We start from the raw sequence: 26249 nt of genomic DNA on the forward strand, positions 1-26249 counted from the left end.
GATAGTCACTTTAAGATGTCTTAAAACTTTCTCCTGTCTCCCACTTCCTATCTCACCACAGGAGAACAGGATTACAAATGTGTGTTGCCAGGCTGGGGAGCTGAACTCAGGTCCTCCTGTTTATGCAGTAAGCATCTTACCCACTCAACCATCTACCCAGCTCCAAATCCACAAAGCTCTTAATAAAGCTACAGATAAAGCTCTGCAATTACGACAACACATACAAAATGAGTGAACTGTCATCAGTCACTGATGATTGTCTGCCTCGACCGTGACAGTAGAAACTGTGTCCTGGTGTGGCACAGCTGTGCCCTTGCGTGAAGCTTGGCACTGTCCTGGAGTTTGTCCTCTGTGCGCCTGCTCATCCATTGATTGCTATCACCCCATCACCTAGGAGCCTGTTAGCAACACACAGAAGGATGTGGCGTTAACACTATTCTCCAGGGATTCTTATCCATCCATTGTTTAAGAAGCATCAATCTGTTTATCAGACCAAGTTTCAAAAAGTGCAGGGATCCGATATGAAATGTTACTATAATGCTTTTGATCTCTACAGAGAGGTCTCTCTAGAGCAATTCTGAGACTTACAAAATATAATAACTATATTGGACAGATGGGTGTAAAGCATATCAGACAGAGGGATATGCATGTTAAGGCATGTTTAAATTCACTGGTACTCTGAGATTATACACAGTTTCTTCCTCTTTTTCCTTGCCTTTTTGTTGTATGGTGTGTGTGTGTGTTATGATAATAATTAAAGAAGAGGTGTTTTGCCTCAGGAGCTGTCCTCAGGAGCTGTCCTCAATGTGTTTTGAGATAGAGTCTCCCTGACTGGGCCCTTGGTCTGCCACTTTGGGTGGGCTGACTGGACAGTGAGTCCCAGTTCTTTCTGTCTCACTTCTCCAGCTCTGGGAGAACAGGCACGCATCACCACACCTGGCCTTTTTAGATGTGAGTTCTGGGAATTGAACGCATGTGCCCATCTTTGTAAGGCAAGCATTTTCTCCAACTGAACTCTTTCTCCAGCCCATGTTGTACAAATTTTGAAAAAGTGGGAAAACAAGCGAGAGGGGAAAGACCCCTTTAAAAACCATATTTATGCCAGTTGTAGGTAACGTTATTCCCTATATTACAAATGGAAAGTTACTTAAGGATCCAGAACAGGGTTCCGGCTTCAAAGAAAAGGAGGTCTAGGAGAGGATGACTACGTGGCTCAGAGCGAGACCTCAAAGGATGTTGCCTTGGCAGAAACCTCCTTGGCAAGTGCAATCTCCCTGTCATTCAAGGAGGGACAACGGAGTTGACTCAGAGCCTAGCACTATCTGCCCCAGAGTAGTCAAACCAGCTCAGAACACTCAATTTTCCTATGATCAAAAACAACAGCCAAGAGGGAGGCAAAAACTTAGACAAGGACTTGCTTGACCGCTTGACTTTTTCAACAGCTGTACAGATGTTTATCAGGAGTGAGGTATCTTTTTTGCTCCCCCTGCCTTGTACCCCCCCCCCCCCATGGGCAGCTAGGGATGTCAAGCTGGTAACACCCTGTGCTTTAGAAAAAAAAAACAAAAAACCAAACCAAAACAAACAAACAAAAAAACACGCTTGCCAGCTCACTACTTCCACCATAAAGCGACCAAATCAGTCTCACTGGGCAGATAGTGGCCTTTGGATGATGAGCTGACTGAGTGGCTTTTAGGACTCCTTTGATGAATCCAGTGAGACATCTGCCAGAGATGAACATAAAAGAGAGACTTGCCAGACTCTAGAGCTCCCTAAAGCAACCCAGAAAGCAGCATAGATTAGGTCTGGGTCCAGCCAAACTCAAGGGCAAATAGTGACATCAGTTTGCAACTGAAAAGGAACACGGATCCCCTATGATGTAGGTAACTTTTGTGAGAATAAAGGTGGTGGCTGGTAATGTTAAGGAAACAGTGTTTTCTGGCACCATGAGCTCCAGACACTTGCAGCAGTACGCATAAGGTCTTGGCAACCTCCAGCAGAGATCAGAGAAGGTGGTCAGGCACCCCTCTCCCACTACCAAGGAGCTGTCAGCATTTGATAGCTACTGGAAGATGCTTCCTTCCATGTTGTGAGCCTGGCTGGCTCACTACACACTACAGCAGGCCCCAAACTAGCTGGGTAACAAAACCTGTACTTGGTGGAGAAAGAAGAAAAAAAAATAGTAATCTCAAAGTTGGCATGGCAAGAAATGGGAGGATCCAGAGAAGAGGGAATGAGGGTGGGGTATGCTCGAAAGAAATGGTATGAATTTCTCAAAGAATTAATAAAAATATTTGCAAAAACAGACAAAATGAGCCTGTGAATGTTATTTTTTGGCTTATCTGTGCTTGAACACAAAATACCCATGATTCTTTGCACACCATTATGGGATAATGTCAGCTGAGATATAGCTTGGTAATGCTAACACAAGATGGATAATTATTTCAAAACAGTGAAAGCAGATGAAATAAGCGGAGAGGGCATCGGCATGGACACCACAAAGCAGCAGGTCCTGCTTCGGAGCCATGGAGGATGGGCAAAACTCTGTCTCCTGGAGCTACGAGCAGCGTGATCTCAGACACATGCAGCATTAGTCAGGGTTCTCTTGGGCAACAGAACTCAGCATGAGTCTGTACCAAAAGGGATTTGCTAGATTGGGTTATGATACCATCGGGCATCAGGATAATAATACTAGCTATTTAGAGGGCTTGTGAGTATCAGATTATATGTCCATAAGTATAAATACTCCATACCGCGATGTGTTTATCTAAATATTGTCTTTTGGTCACCTGAATGCTTTTTCCAGCAGATATAATTAGATAAAAATGCACATAAAGAAAGTACAGTTAACAGCTTCAGAGATGAAGGCATTTCATTTCAGACCATCCAGCCCATTGTATCACAGCAACGCTTGCCTTTTGGTTGGCTGACTGTGTACGAGTGTACAATTGAACCTTATCTTAGAGCCACAGTGTTTCTAGTTTTCAGTTGGGTATTAGATCACAAATTTTCTCTCTCTCACTTATGTGAATGGCAAAGCCAACATTTCCCTTCTGTGTACACCATTTTAAGAGTTGAAGATGTGGCCACTGCAAAACATCAAACTTACTGCGCATGTGCAAATATTTTCATTTGGTGTGTTGGGATTGGAGTATGCTACACAAGGAGAATAAAGAGCAGATGACATAACTTTTAACCAGGCTAGGCTGCAGAAACCAGGACGATCTTTCAGTACGCTTTAAGTGTATTGTAGTGCCCCAGGAGGACAGAAGAAGGTATTGACCCTCAGGAACCGGGAACTAGAGTTATCGGTGGTTGTGATCCACTCGGTGTAGGTAATGGGATCCAGCTGTGGCTCATCTGCAAGAGCAATAGCATCCCTAACAGCTGAGCCATCTCTCTAGCACTCAAGATAATTTTAAACGAAAAATCCTTCTAATTTGTCAAATACTAGAGAAACTAAGCCACGAGGACTTGAGATTTAAAAAGCCATATTCCTGTTGTTCTTCTGAGTATATGTCTGTCTTAGTTAGGGTTTTACCACTGTGAACAGACACATGACCAAAGCAAGTCTTATAAAAAACAACATTTAATTAGGGCTGGATTACAGGTTCAGAGGTCCAGTCCATTATCATCAAGGTGGGAGCATGGCAGTAACCAGGCAGGCATGGCGCAGGCAGAGCTGAGAGTTCTACATCTTCATCCAAAGGCTGCTAGTGGAAGACTGACTTCCAGGCAACTAGGGTGAGGATTTTAAGCCCACACCCACAGTGACATACCTACTCCAATCAGGTCGCACCTATTCCAACAAGGCCACACCTCCAAATGGTGTCACTCCCTGGTCCAAGACTATACAAACCATGACATTGTCCAAATGAAACAGAGGTTGTTTGGTGCCTTCAACTCTACTCCCTATTTGTCTCTGGGGTCGTGGATACATTTTCTATTCCTTCTGAGTCTCGGCTTATTTCAACTTGAACAAGTAGAACACCGAACTGTGCTGGGGAGGTGAAATGCGGATAGTAAAGATAAGAGGGAAGCTAGGAGCTAGGACAAAAGTTGGATGTGGTGGGAAGTGCTATTATGTATGTAATCTCAGAACTGGAGTCAAAGGCAGCAGGTCCTTGAGGCTTCTTGGCTTGTTAGTCTTAGCCTACTTGGCAGGCCATGGACAAATGAGAGTTGCCCCATCACCAAGTACAGCAAAGATAGCTGGCTCTCTAGAAATGACCCTAAGGTTAACTTCTAAACTTCACTTGCACCTGCCTAGACATATACAAGAACCTGCACAATCTCTCCCTCTCCCTCTCCCTCTCCCTCTCCCTCTCCCTCTCCCTCTCCCTCTCCCTCTCCCTCTCCCTCTCCCTCTCCCTCTCCCTCTCCCTCTCCCTCTCCCTCCCCCTCCCCCTCTCCTCCTCTCTCCCCCCCCACACTTGTGTGCACGTGCACATAGAATTGAATACTGTCTAGCATATAGAGGTGGTTCTCATGTTACTCATTGCTGCCGATATAAAGCCACGCATACAGTGTTCATGTTATTCTTGCTCCATAACATTTTGATGTATTAAGAAAATATCATTTCTCTTCAAAAGGAAATATCAGGAATGATATTGCTATTAATGCCATTAGACATTAGAACAACTTAAGAATGACTCATATAATCCTCTTACATGTAACGAGGCATGCACCTCTGCTGACACCCTTGGGTTGGGTGGAGAGACCTCACAGCTCCATGACCCAGGTTTACGCAGCTAAAAAAAAAGGGGTGGGGGGAGTCAGACAGAAGGGGCTTATTCTCTTTTGTATTTACATTGCAACCCTGCCTGTATTCTTCTCTGACTTCTTGACCTGGAAAATATCTTTTTTAAAAATAACATTTATGTATTTATTTTATGTATATATGACTACACTGTAGCTGTCTTCAGACACACCAGAAGAGAGCACTGAATCCCATTACAGATGGCTGTGAGCCATCATGTGGTTGCTGGGATTTGAACTCAGGACCTCTGGAAGAGCAGTCAGTGCTCTTAACTGCTGAGCCATCTCTCCAGCTCCAGAAACTGATGTTTTAAGTGGATCACTGAGTTCTGGTACTTTGGGTGATTGCAGTGTATATCATCCTGCAGATTCTTGGATGGTCTGGTCTGTACTCACCACTAAAACTGTACTGGCACGGGGTTCTGAGTGTCACGTGATGAACAGGTGCATTCTAGGGAGCACGGGGAAGATCCCCTGGAGTTCAGGTCTGGGCAGGCTTTGGAGTGGCATCTTGTTTCACTCAATTAGGGTCAGAAAGAATAGAGGCTTGGTCTTGACCAGAGCTCAGCAAAGGGAGTCTGAATAGGACGTGGACGGTGGACCAATGAGAGATAATCGTGGACGGTGGACGAATGAGAGATAATCGTGGACGGTGGACCAATGAGAGATAATCGTGGACGGTGGACCAATGAGAGAGCAGGGGGGAGGAGCAGGCAGTTCCAGTGACCTGTCTGTACCTGTGCATACTTGGTATTATTTGTGGTAAAAAAAAATGTTGGTGTCTTAGTTACTGTTTTATTACTGTGGAGAAACACTATAACCATGCAATTTAGGAAAGAAAGCTTTTAACTGGGGGCTTGCTTACAGAGGGTGTGTCCATGATCATTGTGTTAGGAAGCTTGACTGCAGGCATGTAGACATGAGCTATGCAGGCATGGCACTGATCCACATGCGGGAGGGAGGGAGGGAGGGAGGGAGGGAGGGAGGGAGGGAGGGAGGGAGGGAGGGAGGAAGCTTGTGCGCACTCGCGCACGCACGCGAGATCGCTCTACACGTGTAGAGACACAGAGAGAAAGGGATTGGTTTTGTTGCTGAGCTGGGCAGACAGAATCAGACAATGACCACATGGAAAGTGAAGACCAAGAAGCTTGGGAAGAAAAGATCCCTGGTCATATGTTTGTCACCTTCAGGAACCTGTGAAGAAATGCGATGGGGGCAATGGTAGCTTTGTCCTTTGGGACTTAAGGTTGGTACAAGGGAACTCCCCACCATTCCAGTAGCAGATGAAAGAATCAGGCCCAGTGACTACAGGAGAGGGCTTTATTCTTTAAGGACTATGTCAAATACCGACCCACCATCATTCAGAAATGCAAGCATATCTTATAGCAGAATAAAATATGGTAGTTCCCCCTTACCTGTGTAGTCTCTTTGGTGGCTCCAGTTGCTCACCATCCATGATGGCCTAAAAACATTACACAGAAGCTTGCAGAAGAGAAAAGAAATAAACTTAAGCCCCCTCTCCCCCAAGCTATTCTTCAAAGTAGCATTATAAATCTCCAGTTTTCCATCCCATTGGATCCACAAGTTGGAAGTTTATTCAGTGTGCGTCTGTGGTGTGTATTCACTTGGAGTCATTTAATAGTTGCCTGAGTTATCAGCTCAGCTCAGTGCCTGCACCTTTCGAAGTAGCCTGATGTCACGTGGGCATTATAAGCCGTCCACCTGACTCTACCTCCTCGGATAGACCTCAGCACAAGAAAAGAGTTACTGTAGAATTGTATTATATTTTAAGAGAATGTGACCACATTCATTTAATTTTTATTACAGTATATTGCTGTAATGTAATGCTTTTAGTGTTAGTTAATGATAACTAGTTAATTCTTTGTAAATTTAATTTATAACATAAGCCTACTATCGGTATATGGGTGCAGGAAGAAACATTATATATAGGGTTTGATCTATCCCACCATAGTTACCGGCATTCACTGGAGTTTCCCCCACATATAAATGTGTGTGGGAACATCTGCACCGGTTCAGTTCTTTTAACATGTTTCAGTGACTGTCATAATGTATCTAAATTGTCCAGCATCTGACTGGAAGTCTGGAGAGTGAGGCAGTGGTGGTTGGAGGTGGGGCTCAGTCTGCTAAGGACACAGTCTTGTCCTGGGGAATTAGGGGAGACAGTTTTGCAGTCTCAGATGGTCTGGCAGTTAGTTAACAAACATCTCTCATGGTCAGAGGAAGTTAGTGGAAATGTAAAGTTAATATCTTTTGCATGTGTGTAGCCGGCTCATTCAGAGTTAAACGATGCCAAATGTTCATAGGAGTGTGTGTGTGTGTGTGTATGGGGGGGGGAGGGAGGAGTTGGAAGGCAGGGAGCGGTGGGAAACTGTGGATGGGCAAAGCTCCACACACACTCTCCATTTACTCTATAGCAATCCATAAAAGGAGGTTGGGCATTCTCCTATGGAAAGTTCAGAAGCAGATGGAAATATTTTATGATATATAATACTGTAACATGAATTTCCACTTTCTTCACAGGGGCAAACATAACGGGCTCTGCATTAACTTTCCTATGTCAGCAAAAATTCCACGGCGAAATGGCGGTTTATGTGACCTTTTCTCGAGGCTCCAGAAACAACTGCCTGATTTCCTGTGCTTCGGCTCTTCTCGTTATATTTCCAAGGTCCAGGTCTGTTGCACATAGATGGTTGATAATCTCTCCCTTTGCTAGCAATTCAGCCCCTTTGGCAAAGCGTCCCCCCACACCCCCAGCCACTCAGCGGATCATGTTTTGATGAAAGAAATGACTGAATTCATAGGAGATGGATAGCTGCCTCTAGATCTTGTTTTTCACACAGCTCCTTCCACGTCAGATTGTAAAATTGTCATTCGTAAGCTGTCCTTATATTGAAATCTCTTACTGCGAGCGTAGCGCATCCGTAGGCAGCGTTGCCAGCAATTATAAATACAGTGGAATAGTTGTATGCACCATTTTCCCCGACCTATGAATAAGGAGGACTGTCTTCACGTCAAACAACAATGAATATTCAAATTCATTATCCAAAGAATCACTTTGCTGGTCCTCAGCTTTCCGCAGGCCCTCTTGCAGGTCCTCAGCTTTGTGCATGCCCTTTTACAGCAGCTTTGCGCATGCTCTGTTACGTGGCAATCACTGAGCTATATGCGTCAACGGCGTTGGTGCCCCTATGCCCATTCCCTCAGGGTTCTGGCTGGTGTTGAGTACACAGCTACGCGGATCATTCAGACCAGGGGGGCTACCACTGTCTTTTGACTCATCTCTGGCTTCAAAGGGGCTATGGCCTCACAAAGTTAAGTGAAAATTGTGTAGTTTGTATGAATGGCTGTTTTCTTAGCGAACCTTTTGGGGTAAGATATTGGAATTCATTTAAAAGGCTCAAATCTGTGACTTTTTACTACTTATACATTTTATTAATATGTTCTGTCATGTATACAGATTACATAACTGAATATTTATGGCCTAATAACATATAAACATCCTCAGCAACTTCTCCACAAAGTAATAGATTTCTACTCACCATCTAAATAATCACTGTACTTATGTTCCTATACTATTTTGTATTGTATGTTCACATAGTATATTAACACGTAATAAATTTAATGTTTCATACATACTTAATATGTTAATATATAACAGGAATCATTTTATAAAATACTTGCATTACATAATGCAGTAAAAATTTATATTGACTATTCATATTATATAAGGTTGTATCTTATAATAAATATATTAATACGGTTCACAAAGGGCTTATATTATATATGCTAATGTATCACTATTTGCTATATATAATAATATATAATTTGTTATAAGCAATATATGTACTTTATAAATGGTTATGCTATACCAAAGGCAATATAATATGCTGATGTAAGTGAGGGTAGCGAAGAGTTAGAAGTTTAAAAAGATTTATTTTTATTCTATGTGTGTGGATATTTTGGTTTGCATGTGTATTTGTGCACCATGTGCATGAAGTTCCCAAAGAGGCCAGAAGAGGGCTTCAGATCCCCCTGGGCTGGAAATAGAGTTGTTTATAAACCACCAGCTAGGCTCTGAGTCCTCTGCAAAAGCAGCCGGAGCTCATAATCACTTAGCTACCCAATTCTCCAGGGCTGCAAAGAGTAAAATGTGATAAAAGAGGATTAAAAAAAAAAAGAACCCTGGAAAACCAGGATGTATTTTCAAATATTTATTATTGTTTCATATTTATCTCTTAAAATGTTTATGTTTGTCATAGTTTTGGGAAACTTTTGTATTAATGTTGTGTACGGTTTAGGAGTGGTTTGGATGTGAATAAGCCTTAATTGCTTGCACAACGGAGGCTGGGAAACCATTTAAATTCATTGACTTTATTTTAAACTTCCTAGTTAAAAAAAATAGAAATTTCGTGGAAATTTCCATGTGTATTTTGATCAATTCACATAATTAGTAGTAGTTTTATTCTTTTTTGGCTCTTCTTCCCCTCCCCCGATCAATTTCTCAGTTACAGTCGCAAACGCTAACATTTCCTCAGTGCTGAGAAATGAGCTCTTTTAAACTGACGCCTAGATTCTCATAGTCGGCCTCTTCCTTTCTAAAGGCAGACTATCTTAACTGTTTATTCAGCACGTCTATGCCATCTGAATCCTCTTAAATAGCAGGGAACACAACGAAATATTTAAAATTCTCCGTTTTCCAAATAAGGCCATATTTATGTGGACAACGTGACAAACTCGTTATTCTTTGAGGTTACTGGCATATATGATACTACATTTTGGAGAAATGAAGCGTCATTTTAGTTTGGGAGTTTCCATCAGAAAGCCTCTTTCAAATGCAGTTAAGAGTTTAGTCTTATGAAATTATTTGAGCATTACAGTGCTCAGTGTGATCGTGTGGTCGTGCATATACACATTTTCCATCAGTGATAACGTTGAACAGAGTGTGTTGACTAGGAGGTGTTTCAATTGGAAAATTTCCGTCCGATTTAAAGTGACCACAAGGGGGCAGCAAAACACACTGGATTCTCTATGTGTCGCGGCAAGGGCAAGAAATTTCCTAGGTAAAGTCAGGCTAAGAAGGCAAATGAAAGACCCGTGAGCCATCCTTAAACGCGGGCATTTCTAGCCAAACAGTGGGTCTGGTTGGGGTGTGTGCGCGCACGCGCTTTGTATCCTAAGGCAACTGAGTCTAGGAGACACGAGCTTTTCAAGTGTCTTTAGAAGAAATAGTGAGGGCTAGAGGTATGGCCAGTGGTTGCTTGCATTAACTAGCCTTTCAGACTCTATTCCTAGCATTCACGTGGAGGCTCACAAATATCTAGAACTCCAGTTTGGGAGGGTCTGATATCCTCTTCTGGCTTCCTCTGGAACCAGGAGTGTGTGCTTGGTACACCTACAATGCATGCAGAAAACCAGTCACGCTCGCAAAATAAAAATAAAATTTTAAAAGAAAGACCACTAGGGATCTATACCCAAGGAGGGCACAAACCTGATATTTATCATTCTATTTTCTAGTGGATCAAATTTTGAGCCCCTCTTCTTCCTCCTCCCGTTAGAATTTCAGTATATTTACTGGAAAATAATAACAGGGTCAAGTCAATCAGATTTAACGTTTGAAAAACAGGAAACAGACTTGAGTAAGACGCTGCAGTTGCTCACGAATCATGGCTACGGGACACTTTTAAAGAGGAAGTATTACAAAAGTGCTGATAGAGTCCAGGGTACTGGACGACTTAGACACTTCTGTCGGACGTTCTGGCTGTGGGATGCACAGTCTTGAGTGTCTCTTTATCTCTTAGGTGACTTAGCTGTTCACAGGGAAGCCGGGAAGGATGCAATAGGCTGTTTTTACGTCAACTGAAGTAATTAGTTCACCACCTACTTAGCTCAATGTCTTCCTTAAGATAAGACTTCAGCAAACATGGCAGCCATAAAACTGTTACAATAACTGATTGGCATGGGATAGTCTCAGTCATTATTTCTTAGTGACTAGTTGGGTGATTTCATTTAATCTTCATATCCAGCATGAGTTTTTTCTTTCTCTTCTCTTCTCTTCTCTTCTCTTCTCTTCTCTTCTCTTCTCTCTCTCTTTCCCTTCCCTTCCCTTCCCTTCCCTTCCCTTCCCTTCCCTCCCCTCCCCTCCCCTCCCCTCCCCTCCCCTCCCCTCCCCTCTTTTTTCTTTCTTTTCTTTTCTTTTCTTTTCTTTACTTTTCTTTTCTTTTCCTTTCTTTTCTTTTCTTTCTATTGGATAGTTTCTTTGTTTACATTTCAAATATTTTCTCCTTTCCAGGTCTCCTCTTTGGAACCCCCCTATCCCATCTCCCCCCCCCCCCAACTGCCTCTATGAGGGTGCTCTCCCACCCACCCACCCACCTATCCACTTTTGTCTTCCCTCCCTGGCATTCTCCTACATTGGGGCATTGAACACCCTCAGGCCCAAGGGCCACTCCTCCCACTGATGTCCAACAAGGCCATCCTCTGCCACATATGCTGCTGGAACCATGGGTCCCTCCATGTGTACTCTTTGCTTGGTGGTCCAGTCCCCACCCCCCTCCAGCTGTAGGGGGTTTGGCCGGTTGACACTGTTGCTCCCTCCATGGGGCTGCAAACCCCCTCAGCTCCTTCAGTCCCTTCTCTAACTCCTCCATTGGGGACCCCACACTCAGTCCAATGTGTGGCTTTGAGCATCCACCTCTATATTTGTCAGGCTCTAGCAGAGCCTCTCAGGAGACAGCTATATCAGGCTCCTGTCAGTAAGTACTTGTTGGCATCCACAAGAGTGTCTGGTTTAGTGACTGTATATGGGATGGATCCCCAGGTGAGGCGGTCTCTGGATGGCCTTTCCTTCAGTCTCTGCTCCACACTTTGTCTCCATATTTCCTCCTGTGAGTATTTTGTTTATCCACATTTTGGTCTTCCATCTTCTTGGGCTTCATTTTCTTTCTTTCGTTTTTATTTTAAATTTCTATCCCCTTTTATAGATAGGAACATCGAAGTTCAAAAAGGCTGGTAACTTGGTTAATACAAATTAATCGAAACATCTGTGATTTGAACCTGTGGATTTCCGCCAGCTGCTGTGCTTTCAACCACATTGAGTATATAGCCTACTATTTGCCTCCCTTTCCTCAGCATACACACTTCTGAAAACTTCTAATATCATTTGAATCTGCTGGTGAGTCTTAAAAGACAACTCTGCAGTTTGATAAGGATGGCAGTGGACACAATCAAATGGCGTTTCCTACATTCCTACCAAACTCAATAGAGGATGTGGGGAGGAAAGAGATGCGCTTTCTGCCAACTGGGAGGAAGCAGGAACTATTTGAGTGTTCCAATCCTAAACTAGCCTCTACCGGAAAACCTACCACAGGCGGTACTTTATGCATGGATAAGCCTCTTCAAGTCGACACCTCCTCCCATCCCCTCTACCTGACCCCAGGAGTCCTTGTCCACAGGAAGAAGAGATTGTCAGAGAGACCAGACTCGTCCTCAGTGAAGACATTAAATGGGAGTCTAGAATCAACGTGTGTTCCTGAGGTCTTTGTGTCTGCACAATAGACGCAAAGAGCTTGCTTCACCCAGTCTTCCCCAATGTAGTGTGATGTGAATGTCTTCTCTTTGTTAAAGGAGGCAAAAGCTGACTGGATGCTGAGCTCTTGGGATCCACCTACCCCTAGCCCCACTCCTGTGGCGGTGCTTGGCTTTTGGATGTGAAATTGGGGGATCCAAATTCAGGTCCTCCCACTTACATGGCACACGCTTTTACTCATCAAACCATCTCCCCAGCCTGCTTGCTATTTCAGCTTTTGAGACTTATTTTTATTATTGATTTATGTGTTTAAGTGTGGGCTGTGTGTGCAGAGGAGACCAGAAGAGGGCGCCAGATCCCCTGGAGTTGGAGTTACTGGAGTTTGTGAGTTGCCTGACAGGGGTGCTGGGAACCGAGCTTGGGTCCTCTGGGACAGCAGCAAGCATTTTAAACCATTAAGCCATCTCTCCTGCTCTTCGCTTGCTCTGTGTTTATAAGCAAGATCCCTAGGCGAAGTTTCAACCTAGGAACATGTTCACGGAGAATGAATAAACTCAGAAAGGTATTTATTTGTTAATAAATTTACCTGTATAATCTCCTCCATTTAAATCATCAGAATGATGGGCTGGAGAGATGACTCAGCGATTAAGAGCATCAACTGCTCTTCCAGAGGTCCTGAGTCAAGTTCTCAGCCACTACATGGTGGCTCAGAACCATCAGTAAAGGGATCTGATGCCCTCCTCTGGTGTGTTTGAAGACAGCTATAGTGTACTCACATACATAAAATAAATAAGTCTTAAAAAAATTATTGGAACGACACAGTAACCTATCCCACGTGGCAAAGCCCCCCTGTGAAGTAAAGCAACAGTCAGCAGAGAACCAGAAAGTAGGCACCAAGGTTCTTTCCTTCGACCTCCTCTTTTGTTGTCTTCCCATTTCTTCTCTTGTTCCTTCCCACCATTCTTCTACCTGCTACATCTCCCTCCTTCTTTAAGAAATGATTTCATTTAAGAGAAGGCCATAGGTGATTCAAAACATGCATGCACCCCCTCCTTTGGGGATGACATAAAAGGACAAAAAATTGGGGTGAAATAAGAAAGGGAGAGATTAGAATCGGTCACTCACGACTTTGAGGTTTTGAGCAGTGACTCTGGTGAGTTAAGGTTATTGGAGGTTATGTGCTTGTCGTGGGGGCGTGGTATGTGCCTGCTTGGAGAACAGCAAGGTGATTAAAGTGTGTGTGTGTGTGTGTGTGTGTGTGGTATGTGTGTTAGTGTGTGTGTGTGAGCGTGTGTGCATGTGTGTGGTATGTGTGTGAGTGTGCGTGTGTGCATGAGTGTGGTATGTGTGTTAGTGTGTGTGTGTGTGTGTGTGTGTGTGTGTGTGTGAGCGTGTGTGCATGTGTGTGGTATGTGTGTGAGTGTGCGTGTGTGCATGAGTGTGGTATGTGTGTGAGTGTGAGTGTGTGTGTGTGTGCATGTGTGTGGTATGTGTGTGAGTGTGCGTGTGTGTGCGTGTGTGGTATGTGTGTGAGTGTGTGTGTGTGCATGAGTGTAGTATGTGTATGAGTGTGTGTGCATGTGTGTGGTATGTGTGTGAGTGTGAGTGTGTGTGTGTGCATGTGTGTGGTATGTGTGTGAGTGTGTGTGTGTATGTGTGTGGTATGTGTGAGAGTGTGTGTGTGTGTGTGCATGTGTGTGGTATGTGTGTGAGTGTGTGTGTGTATGTGTGTGGTATGTGTGTGAGTGTGAGAGTGTGTGTGTGTGTGTGTGCATGTGTGTGGTATGTGGTGAGTGTGTGTGTGTAACTAGATTATGCCCATGACCTATGGATTTAAGGACAAGCATAAGGAAGTGTAATTACGGAACCAGAGGGATGTGTGGTGACGGCCCAGCAGCCTGGAACATGGGTGTGGCCAGCAGCGAGAGATCCTCAGGCTTCAGACTTTCACTCTGTTGTTTAGACTCTCCATCCTTTGGTGGTTTTCTGTACTCACTGCAGGCAAGAAGCACTTCATCAGGACACCAGAGAAAAAATACAAAACGGGATAACCTAGAACTCTTCTTGGGAGAAATGGCTTTGGTCCAAAAGTTGAACATATCATTACAGCCTGACCTTGAACATCAAACAAAAGTAAATAGCAAGAGGAAACAATGAAAAACCATCAACAGTGATGGCAGTCAAATCACCCCAGATCCCAAACCAACCACTGTGTCTCAGGAGTCAAGGCTTTACATGGCTTTAAAAAGTCTACTTATATAAAATATAGACAGTAGCAAAGAGAAGAAAATGAAATTCACATCCAAGCCTAGCATTCAGGGTTAGCTATGAATATTTTGGGGTATAGATGTTCAATATATGTCTGTCTGTCTGTCTGTCTGTCTGTCTGTGTTATTATCATCTGCACACATTCAATGTAATTCGATATAAATTACAAAATAGAAAGTTTTGCTTTTGTTCTTCTGAATTGGCATACTCTTATTATTCTTTTAAAATTATTTATTACTACTAACACTATTACTGTGTGTGTGTGTGTGTGTGCGCGCGCGCGCACGCATGTGTGGGTCGCGCGTGTGTGGGTCAAGTCAGAGGAAACTTTTAGACTTCAATTCCTTTCCATGTGGGTTCTGACATAGACCTACATCTTTTGGTTTGCATAACGAGTGCTTATTCTAGCCATCTTGGCAGCCCACCATCCAGCCCACCACCCTTTTCTCCCCCATGAGACAGGGTTTGTCCGCATAGGTACCTGCTGACCTGAAACTCACTTTGTAGATCAGGCATTGAGTTCAGCGATCCACCTGCCTCTGCCTCCTGAGTGCTGGGATTAAAGGTGTGTGCCACCATTACCCAGCAAATCTACCATTTTTAATAACTAGAAAGTAGGCAGGCATAGCAACATATGTTTGTGATACCAGCATTGAGGCTGAGCCTGGAGAATCAAAACTTCATGTCAGCTTGGACTTAATAACAAATCAAGGTCACTTTAAACTGCCCAGTGAAACCACGTGACAAACACATAAAAGCAGAACAGGAAGTCTTTGATACTATGCATGTGTTAATTGATTATTATTGGATATGATGCACCTTATAAATTTTTGCTTCATATATGGATTCTGTAACAATACTAATCAAGGAAAGAGAGACTACCAGTTTGATAGAAGGGAAGTGACATGGAGATGAGGAGGAAAGAGACAGGGAACGTTGTAATTATATTTCAATTAAAATACATAAATCACATTAAAAATGCTGTTACACTCATTGTTTGGGATGCTCTAGGACGGTTCTATTAGAGTTTCGATGAGAAATTCCAGGGCTGACAAGCTGTAAGTCTCAGCAGCTTTCCAGAAGAGAGGAAGGAGAAAAGAAGGAGAGGGAGCCCTGCTGCTTGAGTCAGGCATGGAGATGAGAGTCATATGGGGGATAGACACCCACATGGCTGGGAAGGGAGCATTGGAGAGAAGGCGAGAAAGCCCTTAGCACCAGTGAACGCACACTCAGGCTCTGGCCAGCATCTAAAAGACAAAGACAGGAGAGAAGAAAGAAGGACCCAACAGAACCGCACGGTGGCTCTGGGGCAACTTGTCTTGGTTGGGACACTTTTTATAGTCAGTGCTTGTTTAGGGTATACTTGAAGGTGGCAGGTTAAGGACATTCTGGGAGCTTTTGTTTTTAAAATACATCCAGATACCAAAAGGTCTTCACTGCATATTTTCTGATCAGTAATGTATAAGCTTCTCAGGTCCTTACTCTTCCTGAAACATCTCAAACGTGGGATTTAAAACCCAAAATGATGAATTAGTCTACTCCAGCCATGCTGAATTTCTGGGTTCTTCTTAGCATCAGGTGTCAAGGTGCCACAGTTGAGAGTCACTTGGAAAGGGAAGTCTCAGGTGAAGAACTGCCTGGATCAGAATTCTCTTGATGTATTGGTACGGGAGAATCCAGTCCCCCGTGGGTGGCCCCACCCCTAGGCAGGTGGGCCTGGATTGTATAAGAAAGCAAACTGAGCAAGCCAGTAAGCACTGCCCTGATCCCCTTTGTTGTTGCCTGAACTTCCACAACAGAAAGGAAAAGAGAATAAGACTTTATTGCTGAATTCACTCATTCCCAAATGACTTAAAGCCAGATGCAAGGCAGAAGCAGTTATGGCAATGGTATTGTTCAGTTAAAAGAAAGGTCACGATTTTCTTGCTTTATTCAAAGGCACAGAAGCTGGCTTCCTTCCAGGTGGGATATCCTGATTGGAAGTTAACTCTGACACTGGACTCTGCTCTTTCCTTGGAATCACTTTGACACAAGTTCCTTAAAGAGCGGTGATGTCTACACGTGCTAGTTTGCACACACAATACACTGGACCCATGATCCGGGTTAGTCATCCGCGGTGACTTCGGAGTTCCAGGGCAGGGGGGAGAGGAAAGAGTCTGAGAAACTTGGAAGTTCTTCCTGGTAAGTCTATATCAAAGATCAGTGTTTGCCTCATGAGCAGCTGCTGTGTTAATTATTCATGATGAGTCACACATCTTCACCAACTCTTCTGTGCTTGCCAGTATCGGGCTGAATGCTCTACAATATGCTTAGGTCAAAGTCCTCTTTAGACCTTTGACAAAGCCTTCCAAATAATATCTTACATTCTCGAAGCTCTTTACAGTGGATCAAACATTTTCATCCAGATGAGATCATGAGTGATGGGTGATCAGACTGGAGGGTCCCTCAAGATTTCTACCTATGTCTGAATAGTACTCATCTTCCTTCTGCTTCATTGATTTTTGTCGTTGTTTAAGACAAGGCCTCTCTGGATAGTCCTGGATGCCTTAGGCTGCTTAGTGAGTTTCCCATCTCCAGCTTCTTGGGTGCTATGATTACTGTTTTATGTTTAGTTATTTTAAGATTTCGTTCCTGTTTTTAATTATGTGTTTAAGTGTCAATCTCTGTGTGGGTTTATGAACATGAATCTAAATGCCATCAGAAGCCAGGTGATGTCACATCCCCCAGAGCTGGAGTTACAGGTAGCAGAAAGCCGGCTGATGTGATGGGTGTTCTTGTCTCATGAAGAGCAGTGTGTGCTCTCAATTCCCGACCTGTCTCTCCAGCCCCTGTTTTAGGTTTATAATTTAAATCCTTATCTTTTAAAGAGACAAAGTCAAACCTTTTATCACTTATGATATTCAATAAAGTAAGAGATGTAATTAGTGATTATGACACATCTAAATTCAGATAAGCTATAAATGTCTAAACTTGTAGTGAAATACACTTTCCATCACTGTCGATCCCCTGTTCATCTTGGGTTAGAAAATCCCCAACCATCTTTCAGGCATGACTGGAAGTGTAAGATGTGACATCCTGGCTCCAATCCAGTGCAAAGGGGAATTTGAAGAGCAGCGCACATATTTGTAATTTTCCAGCCTCGGGCACACATTTCCTCTCCTGACCATTTGTGTTCCTTCAGAGTAAGTAGCTAATAGCACAGGGAAAAAGGTTTTTTTGTTTTTTTTGTTTTTTTTTTTTTTGATATCTTAAAACCACATGGTGCTTTGGGAAGCTTTTGGATGAAAAGTTCAAGGAGATGATTAATTTTTTTGTTGTTTTTTTTTTTTTTTTCCTGAGACATGGTTTCTCTGTGTAGCCCTGGCTGTCCTGGAACTCATTCTGTAGACCAGGCTGGCCTCAAACTCAGAAATACACCTGCCTCTGCCTCCCGAGTGCTGGGATTAAAAGCGTGCACCACCACTGCCTGGTGAGATAATTAATTTTGTAACCATGGATTGTCATGAGTGCATTGTAGATGTTGTGGTAGTGAGGTTTGCATTATTGGCTTGCCAGACAAAGCCCTGTCGCTCACTAATGCTGTCATGCAACCATGGAGAAACCTAGCAAACAGGAGTGAATACAAAGACAGGTTTTTCTGTAGTCTTGTGTTTGTGTTTGATCGTACTTTATGAATGGAAATGTTCTCTTTAAGTTTTACAGAGAGATCTGTCAGTTCTCTGAAAGAGATGCCAGTGCAGCGGACACTTGAGAGAACAGAGAGACCTTGAGACAGTCTGAACAGAAAATGGCTTGTAGATTCAGCAACAAACCATCCTGACCTATGGGAGTGGATGATTCTTGCAAGAGCTGGGGGATAGTTGGTTAAAATGAATAAAAAGATAATTACCCCAGTTGTTCCTACAGGTTAAAAGTAATAGCTAAAATCGGGAGATTGGCTCAGTAAATGATTACTTGTTTATCCTCTGACACCAAAGTAAAACAATGTGCTACTATCACACCAAAATAAAACAGTGTATCACACTCTCACCAAAATAAAACAATGTATCGCAATCCCGAGCATGCTAGTACATGCCTACAATCTTAGAGCACAAAGAGCGGCATGAAGATCATGATTTCTAGGATAGCCTGGGCTTCAGCATGAGACTGCCCCCCCAAACAAACAAAAGCAGCATTTAAAAGGCACAGTTAAACGGTAATGAGAGCTCTGTCAAGAAGAGAGGCACAGGTGGTATGCTCCACCCAGGCCCCACAGCCACTGTGGGTGTCTAGTGGGTTGCTCTTTGTGAGATGCTGCCTTGCTCAGAACTAAACGGTGCAGTGGCTTTTCAGAAGCTATTCGGAGGAGCTGGACTCATTTATCCAAGCAGGCTATCTATAGTTGTCACCATAAGGACTCACAAATGGCCTCGAGACTCCAGATGACTGCACAGGACACCAGCATTCTTGCCACATCTGCTTATCTTGTAGATGTTCCATGCTCTGTGGGCATTTGAGTTCTCTGCTCATGGTCTCACAATTCATACATGTATTAAAATTGTTGGTAGAGAGAGCGTCTGGTACCTCTGGATGCTCTCTTCGCATGTTGACATCTCTGGAACTGCTTCGTATTTTAGATTGCTGTGCCATGTCCTGTCTGATGGATATAATCTTTGTAATGTGGTTCCTTTTCTGTAGTGGAGGCTTACACCTTTCTGATGCTGCTTGTTTGTTGATAATGCTGCAGATTTTAACATTAGCGGAGATGTTACCCTAAGAATGTTTGAAGCCAGTTGGATAATCAGCAAGGTAAAAACTATCAAATACATCGTAGAACCTATGCTTATAGCAGTAAAGGTGAGGAATCAACATTATTCTTTCTCTGCAGGCACAGGTGGCTCTTTTACTGTGTGGAGGGTCTTCTGGGCTACTGAGCATTTATCCTTATTTCACAGACAGATTGTATCAGCATTTTAATGTTTTTCCTTTCCTTTTGGTAAAATTGAGGTGAAAAATAAATTTCAACCCATATTTTAGGCATTGCGAGGACATTCTGGACCATACACACTCTCATTATGTCTTAGTGTCTTGTAAAATAGTAAACTTACAATCTGCTGGGCAGTGGTGGTGCATGTATTTAATCCCAGCACTTGGGAGGCAGAGGCAGGTGGATTTCTGAGTTCCAGGACAGCCAGGGCTACACAGAGAAACCTTGTCTCGAAAAAACCAACCAACCAACCAACCAACCAACCAACCAACCAGCCAACCAACCAAAAAACCTTACAATCTATTTCTCACAGCTCAACTGTTGTTATTTTTACTTCTTTATTTTAAAAGTTGATTTTTAATATATAAAAAATTGATCATGTCTTTCCCCTCCCCCAGTTCCTCCCAGATCCTCCATATCTTTCTACCCACTCAACTTTGTGTTCTTTCTCTTTCTCTTTAAAGCAATCACCCCCAAAACACCACATGAAACACAAACAAAAATCAAACAAGAAACACCTCCCCCACTCAAACACAAAAATAAAAATAAACAAGCAAACGTCCAACAAGGCAAAAAAAAAATGCTCAAGCAAAGCCAAAACAACCCTACAAAACATCTACAAAAATATAAAGTCTACAAAACTACCCCATTGAGTTCATGTTGAATTGGCTTTCTGTGGTTGGGTGCGGGGCCTGCCCTTAAGTGTGGTTAATATACCTACCTAGACTCTGTTGCAGAAGACTAATTTTTCCTTTGCAGGCAGGTGTCAGTTGCAGATAGCTTCTTGGTTAGGGGTGGGGACTTGTGCCCATTTGCCTCTCTCAGCCCTGGGATTCGATCTAGATTGAACCTGTGCAGGCACTGTGCATGTTGCCAGTCTCTGTGATTTCATGTCAACATCAATTCTTTTTTTTTTTTTTTTCGATACAGGGTTTCTCTGTGTAGCCTTGGCTGTCCTGGAACTCACTCTGTAGACCAGGCTGGCCTCGAACTCAGAAATCCACCTGCCTCTGCCTCCCGAGTGCTAGGATTAGAGGCCTGTGCCACCACGCCCGGCGTCAACATCAATTCTGTTGGTACCCTGAAGACACAGCTTCTTTTTGGTCCTCCATCACCCCTGTCTCTGACAATCTTTCTGCCTCCTCTTCTGCACGGCTCCATGCCTGGAGGGGAGGAGTTAGATGAAGACAGCCCATTTAAGACTCAGTCCTTGTAATGACTATCTTGCCTTCTTGTTCTATGAATGAAACCTGGCTGATATTTGCTCTAATATGTGTACATAATCTCATTTTCCAATAAGGGCCAATTTTAGGATGCTGGAGAAATCCTTAGCAGTTACAAGAACCTGAATTCCATTTCCAGTGCCCATGATGGGTGGTTCACAACTGCCTCCAACTCCAGCCCGGGGGTGGGGGTGGGGGAGTCTTTTGCCTGTGGCTTATGTAGGCAGATGCATACACACACACACACACACACACACACACACAGAGAGGGAGAGAGAGAATTTAAAAAGAATACAAATAAATCTATTTTTTCAAAAGGTTGATTTCAGTCCAAAAATCATTAAAAGAGCCAACCAACTCAAGGGGTGGAAGTGACTTGTTCCAATATTCTTCACAAATAAAGAATTGATGAGGAGAAATGACCAGGTTAAAAAGTATTTTTTTATTGATGGGCTTTAAAAAATTCATATGGTTGTTTTCTTGCTTATCAGAAAAAGAGAATTTATCTCAGACCAAATGAGATTATTAAAGGTGTCATAATTCCAAAATGACCCAATGATCCACATAGGGAGACATTTCATTTGGGGAACTAAACTGCTTCCCATCATAGATATTAGGTGTTTCATAAGAAATGAGAAATACTTGCCTTGTTGTCCTGAGATTGGCTACTGATTCCTTTTGAAACAGAATAAAGGATTCAGTTCAGGGTAAGTGAGAGGAAAGGTACAGGGGTATGGACTGAAGATTAACTCCAGCTATCTCAAAGGGCAGAGTTTATCTGGTTTTTCTGGTCTTGGGAATGTTGGACATCTGACAAGGCCCTTTGACCAGATCTTCTGGTAATTGTCTTTATTTTTTTGACACTCATTTTAGAGATAACTTAGGTTGCTTCAGAAATGTGGTAATGGTATGTGGTGTCTCTGCTTATCTGGGAAAGGAGATATTTATTTGAAGGATGCTGTGGGGCCAGTCCTTCTGAAAGTGTGGTTTAGATCTCACTCTTGCTTCCCAAGCGCTGCTTGACCTCCTAACATCCTGGGGAAACTTGCCTAGATCCCTGTGAGTTAGTGAGTTCCCTGGCAGAGAGGTACGGGATTCCCAGTTACTCCCGCGTGGGAAACAGAATGCTCTTGCTCACACAGCACTGAAGCCCACACTGTGCAAGGGACTCAGCCTTAATCTGGAGGCTTTGAGTCAATGGAGAGTCTGAGCAAGGGACACAAGAGTACGTGCGATTTACTTTGTGTTTACAAAAGGGCGTCCCTTCAACCTTGTCACCTCACAGGGAGTTAGTTGGCCAGTACTTATGGAATACGTATGGTGCCTTTTTAAATTGTGCACATCCTCCTGGGGGGGGGGTATAAAAATGAACAATCAAAAGTTTCTTAAATAAAAATTATTAAAGTAACAACAATAAAAGAAAGCCTCTCAACTATGCCACCCCATCGTTCTCCCTCAGGAAAACTTTCCCTTTATCTCTACCTAAAATCCCCGAGCCTGTTAACAGTCATGATCGTGTCCTGTCTTCCCAGAAAACTCTGCTAATCTGTAGCTCTGGCCTTGGGCTTGCTGAGACTTGACTCGGTGCCCGTTCCTCTTGCCTATGTTCTGGGTCCCCCTTACAAGTTAGCTTGCTTCCTTTGTTTGTGCCTAGATCTGCGTTTTGGCCTTTTGTAGACCTTGTGACTGTCCCTCCAAAAGTGACTTCACATTCAAAGTATGCATCCCAGCCTCCATGTCTGTTGACGTCGATTTCTATCTCCTCTGCATTCTGCCTCTGTCTTGTCCTCATTTTGGTGACCAATATTCTCTTCTCATGTATTAAATGATGTCTTCATTGAGTAGCCGGGCATAGCAAACTGTGAGCTAGGACAACCCCTCCCTTCCTTAAAAAAATCATAACATTTTAGATATATGTTGTGGGTATATGTGTGATTTTTTTTCCAGCATGTATGTATCTGTACCATGTGCCTGCCTAGTGCCTGCAGAGATGAAAAGAAATCTTTCAATTCCCTGGAACTGGAGTTATGATGGGTGTGAGCTGGCCTGGGATGCTGGAAATATAACTTGGGTCCTCTGCAAGAGCAGCAAATGCCCTTAACCACTGAGCCACCTCTATAGCTCCACCTCTAGCCCTCTTTAAGATGCGTTTGTCCAGTATTTTATCTACAGCAAAAAGAAATATAAACTTTTCCACTTGGAAGTCTGCTCATAATACAGTGAGAGGAATAAGAAGGGGAGTGGATGGGTGGCAGAGAGAAAGAAAGATAGACAGAGAAGATTCAGCTTGTAAATTGGTGTATAAGAGCACATGAAATCCACTTCTTTAATTTACTTGACCTCAGGTCCTAACTTGTAAAATATGACTGATACTAACTTACCTGTCTGATGGTTGCATGGTCAACTTAGAATGTTGCTAAAAGCACGATTTAACTTCTGTTTGTATAAAAACATCATATACTATATTCACTATCAAAATCCGTAAAGGATGTGCTTCATGTGATTTTTAAATCCATTTTCTCCCGTGGCTTTGCTTCCTATAGAATAGGAAATCAGCAGATGAAGACTCCTGCATTTCTAGGGCGCTGGTCTGTGAATCACGGATTTGTCTCATGGTTGGGACAACTGAAAAGAAAGAGAGAGAAGCCTGGCTGCCTCAGCATATCCGTTTCCATTTTAAACTCAAAGCCAATCACTCCAAACCTCAAAACCCCAAATCAAATTTAGTTCCTTCCAATCCCATGTCCAATCCCATGCCGTGGGATCTCCTAGAAGTGACCTGCTGGGAAAACGTCTGGGCTCCTTGCCCGGGGCTGTTTCAGTGGCTTTTTCCTCTCCCACCCCACGCCTTCCCCCTCCTCCCCCCTTCCCCAGCACACCTGTTTGCTGAGATCCTTCCTCTCTGCCCTGGCTTCTTGACTCTGCTCATGACCACCTGTTAAGGATGACGCAGATATAGCCCTACGCACATCCTCGCCTTGTTGCTGTCTTCAGGATCCCTAACTGGGCTGATTCGCTTCACAGCTAGTTATTTTTAGCCTTTATCTCCTGGCAATTCTGTTTTCTTTCCGCCACCTTTTGACCTGGTAGCTGGAAATAAAGTTGGTCTTCCATAAAGACGAGAAAGTTGTCAGCCATTTCCTTCCTGCCCGCATGAAAGAACCGGCCAGCAGAGGCTGGGAAGTGGCTGAAATGCTCGGTCCCTTAGTTCTGAAAGCACACACAGCTCAGGAGTGAGTCTTCAGTCATCTGTGTACATTGCCCAGAGCCATTGCCTGGAGCAGGCAGCTGGCTTTTCAAAGGGTCTTCAGGGTGTTCTGGTGAATGACTAAGATTTTTTTTTTCTATCTCCTTTTGATCATTGTTACTAAACCCACATACCTGAGTAGTTTGACTTCTGATTTCTCTTTCTTTTGGAAATAATTTTTCAAAGGGAGTAGTAAACCAGAGAATATCTGACTGGATTTAAAGCCCACTCTATTGGATGGGACACATTCTCGATATTGTTTGGGTGGCCAAGAACCTGAGACTAGAGAGGCCAGGGATGGAGGGGAAAACAAAACTCTACTGTGCTGCTAAAGAGACATGGCAGTCGATGACTCTTGAGGATCTTCTGCTGTGCTCAGAGATCAGTGTCTGGCTCAGCCATCAGCAGAGAGGCTCCCTCCTGCAGTAGATGGGAACCAAACACAAAGACCCACAGCTGAGCAATGTGCAGAAAGTGAGAGACCTTGGGGAGCACTCAGGCTTAAATGTGATGTCTCCATCAAATTCCTCCCCTCAGGGAACCCTGTGGAAGAGGAGACAGAAAGAGCCTAAGAGCCAGACGGGATGGAAGACACCCAGAGAACAAGGTCTTCCAAAGTCAACAGGACTGACCTCAGCGATAGGGACGGTGGCAACATGCACAGAGCTTGCACAGGCCTGCACCAGATGGATCCCAGAGCCGAAAGAAGTGGACGGACACCCCCATCCCTGACCCAGAAGCTATCTCCAACTGATAACCATTTGCAAATGAAAATTTAGTTTTCTCCAATCAAGTTCTTACTAGGTATACAAACTACTCTGAAGGCCAAGAAATGGCCAACACAAAATGAATCCAGTGGCATTTTTTTGTGATGCCATTTGTCTCATTATGCTTTTTCAAAGCTTCCACCCCCAGTCCTGCTTATGGTACCTCTTGTGTATATATTATGATTTCTGGGTTTCTGTTTTTATGGGATTCTGTGTGTGTGGACGCGTGTCTCTGCCTTATATGCATTTCTTGTGCTTTTTTCCCCTTTGGCTCTTTTTCTTTTGTTATTTTTAAAAATTTTTATTCTATTCTATTTTGTTAATCTTTGCTCTATTCTATCCTTTGTTTCTTCTTCTTTTTCTTCTTCTTCTTCTTCTTCTTCTTCTTCTTCTTCTTCTTCTTCTTCTTCTTCTTCTTCTTCTTCTTCTTCTTCCTCTTCTTCTTCTCCTTCTTCTTTCTCCTTCTCCTTCTTTCTCCTTCTCCTTCTCCTTCTCCTTCTTCTTCCGACCATTTCTAATGAGAGAGGAAGACAGGGTATGAATGTGGATGGATGGGGTTGGGGATAGGATCTGGGAAGAGTTGGGGGAGGGGAGCCACAAGCAGAATATATTGTATGAGAAAAAAGAGCTATTTTCAATAGAAGACAAATAGAAAAAGAGTTTCCAGGTCGGACTTAGCCTAGCTTAAAGATAGAATGTTTGCTGGGTTTATTCTCTAACACCACCTAAATCAACCAATCAGCCAACCAATCAACCAACCAACCAACCAACCAACCAACCAACCAATCAACCAACTAACTGACAAATTAATCAAAAAAGAAACAATATTCCCAGGAAAAGAGAGTCATTTTTACTTTTTCACATGAAGCCATATAAAAATGTGGCTTATTGGACAAGACAGTAGGTTTCTATGATGGGAAAGCATTCAAAAAAATTGGAAAAGTCTATGTATATTAAGGTTTGAAAATATAGCTTCTTCCCTCCCCCCTCATTCTGGAGTATTCACACATAAAGTTTGAGCAGAATAGGAAACTATAGAAATGATACACCAGAGCCTCTTTTTTGTTTGTTTGTTTTTTGAGACAGGGTTTCTCTGTATAGCCCTGGCTGTCCTGGAACTCACTTTGAAGACCAGGCTGACCTCAAACTCAGAAATCCGCCTACCTCTGCCTCCCGAGTGCTGGGATTAAAGGCGTGTGCCACCATGCCTGGCTATCAGAGCCTCTTTTTCAATGACAAAATTCAGTTTAATTCATCTAGCTACTTACTGGTATATTTTAAAGTGTTATCAATATTGCTGCCACCAATATTCTTTAAAAATAGATATAACAAATATTTATTTCATTTTTATGTGTATGTGTCTGTGTGTATATGCATGTGTGTGCAGGTGCCTGGAAGTCAAGAAGAGTGTGCCAGATTTCCTGGAGTACAGGAGGTACAGGCACTTGTAAGCTTTCTGGCAACCAATCTCATG

The 26249-nt window shown here is 43.2% G+C and overlaps 3 long non-coding RNA genes across 3 annotated transcripts; 1 reads left to right on the top strand and 2 right to left on the bottom strand.

Moving 5' to 3' along the window:
- Positions 1-4535: 4535 nt before the first annotated feature.
- On the bottom strand, positions 4536-5452 carry Gm30009. Its single transcript, XR_389105.4, has 2 exons — positions 5155-5452; positions 4536-4751 (listed from the first exon to the last, which is right to left on the bottom strand). It is a non-coding gene; the product is annotated as a predicted gene, 30009 (long non-coding RNA).
- Positions 5453-5767: 315 nt separating this feature from the next.
- On the top strand, positions 5768-18463 carry Gm11682 (predicted gene 11682). Its single transcript, NR_166811.1, has 5 exons — positions 5768-6004; positions 7300-7450; positions 16511-16753; positions 17619-17754; positions 18267-18463. It is a non-coding gene; the product is annotated as a predicted gene 11682 (long non-coding RNA).
- Positions 18464-20557: 2094 nt separating this feature from the next.
- Positions 20558-23794, bottom strand: Gm46300. The gene is made up of 3 exons (XR_001780358.2): positions 23641-23794; positions 23143-23386; positions 20558-20701 (listed from the first exon to the last, which is right to left on the bottom strand). It is a non-coding gene; the product is annotated as a predicted gene, 46300 (long non-coding RNA).
- Between the last annotated feature and the right edge of the window lie 2455 nt (positions 23795-26249).

This window comes from Mus musculus, chromosome 11 (assembly GCF_000001635.26).
Source record: "Mus musculus strain C57BL/6J chromosome 11, GRCm38.p6 C57BL/6J".
Classification (NCBI taxonomy): Eukaryota; Metazoa; Chordata; class Mammalia; order Rodentia; family Muridae; genus Mus; species Mus musculus.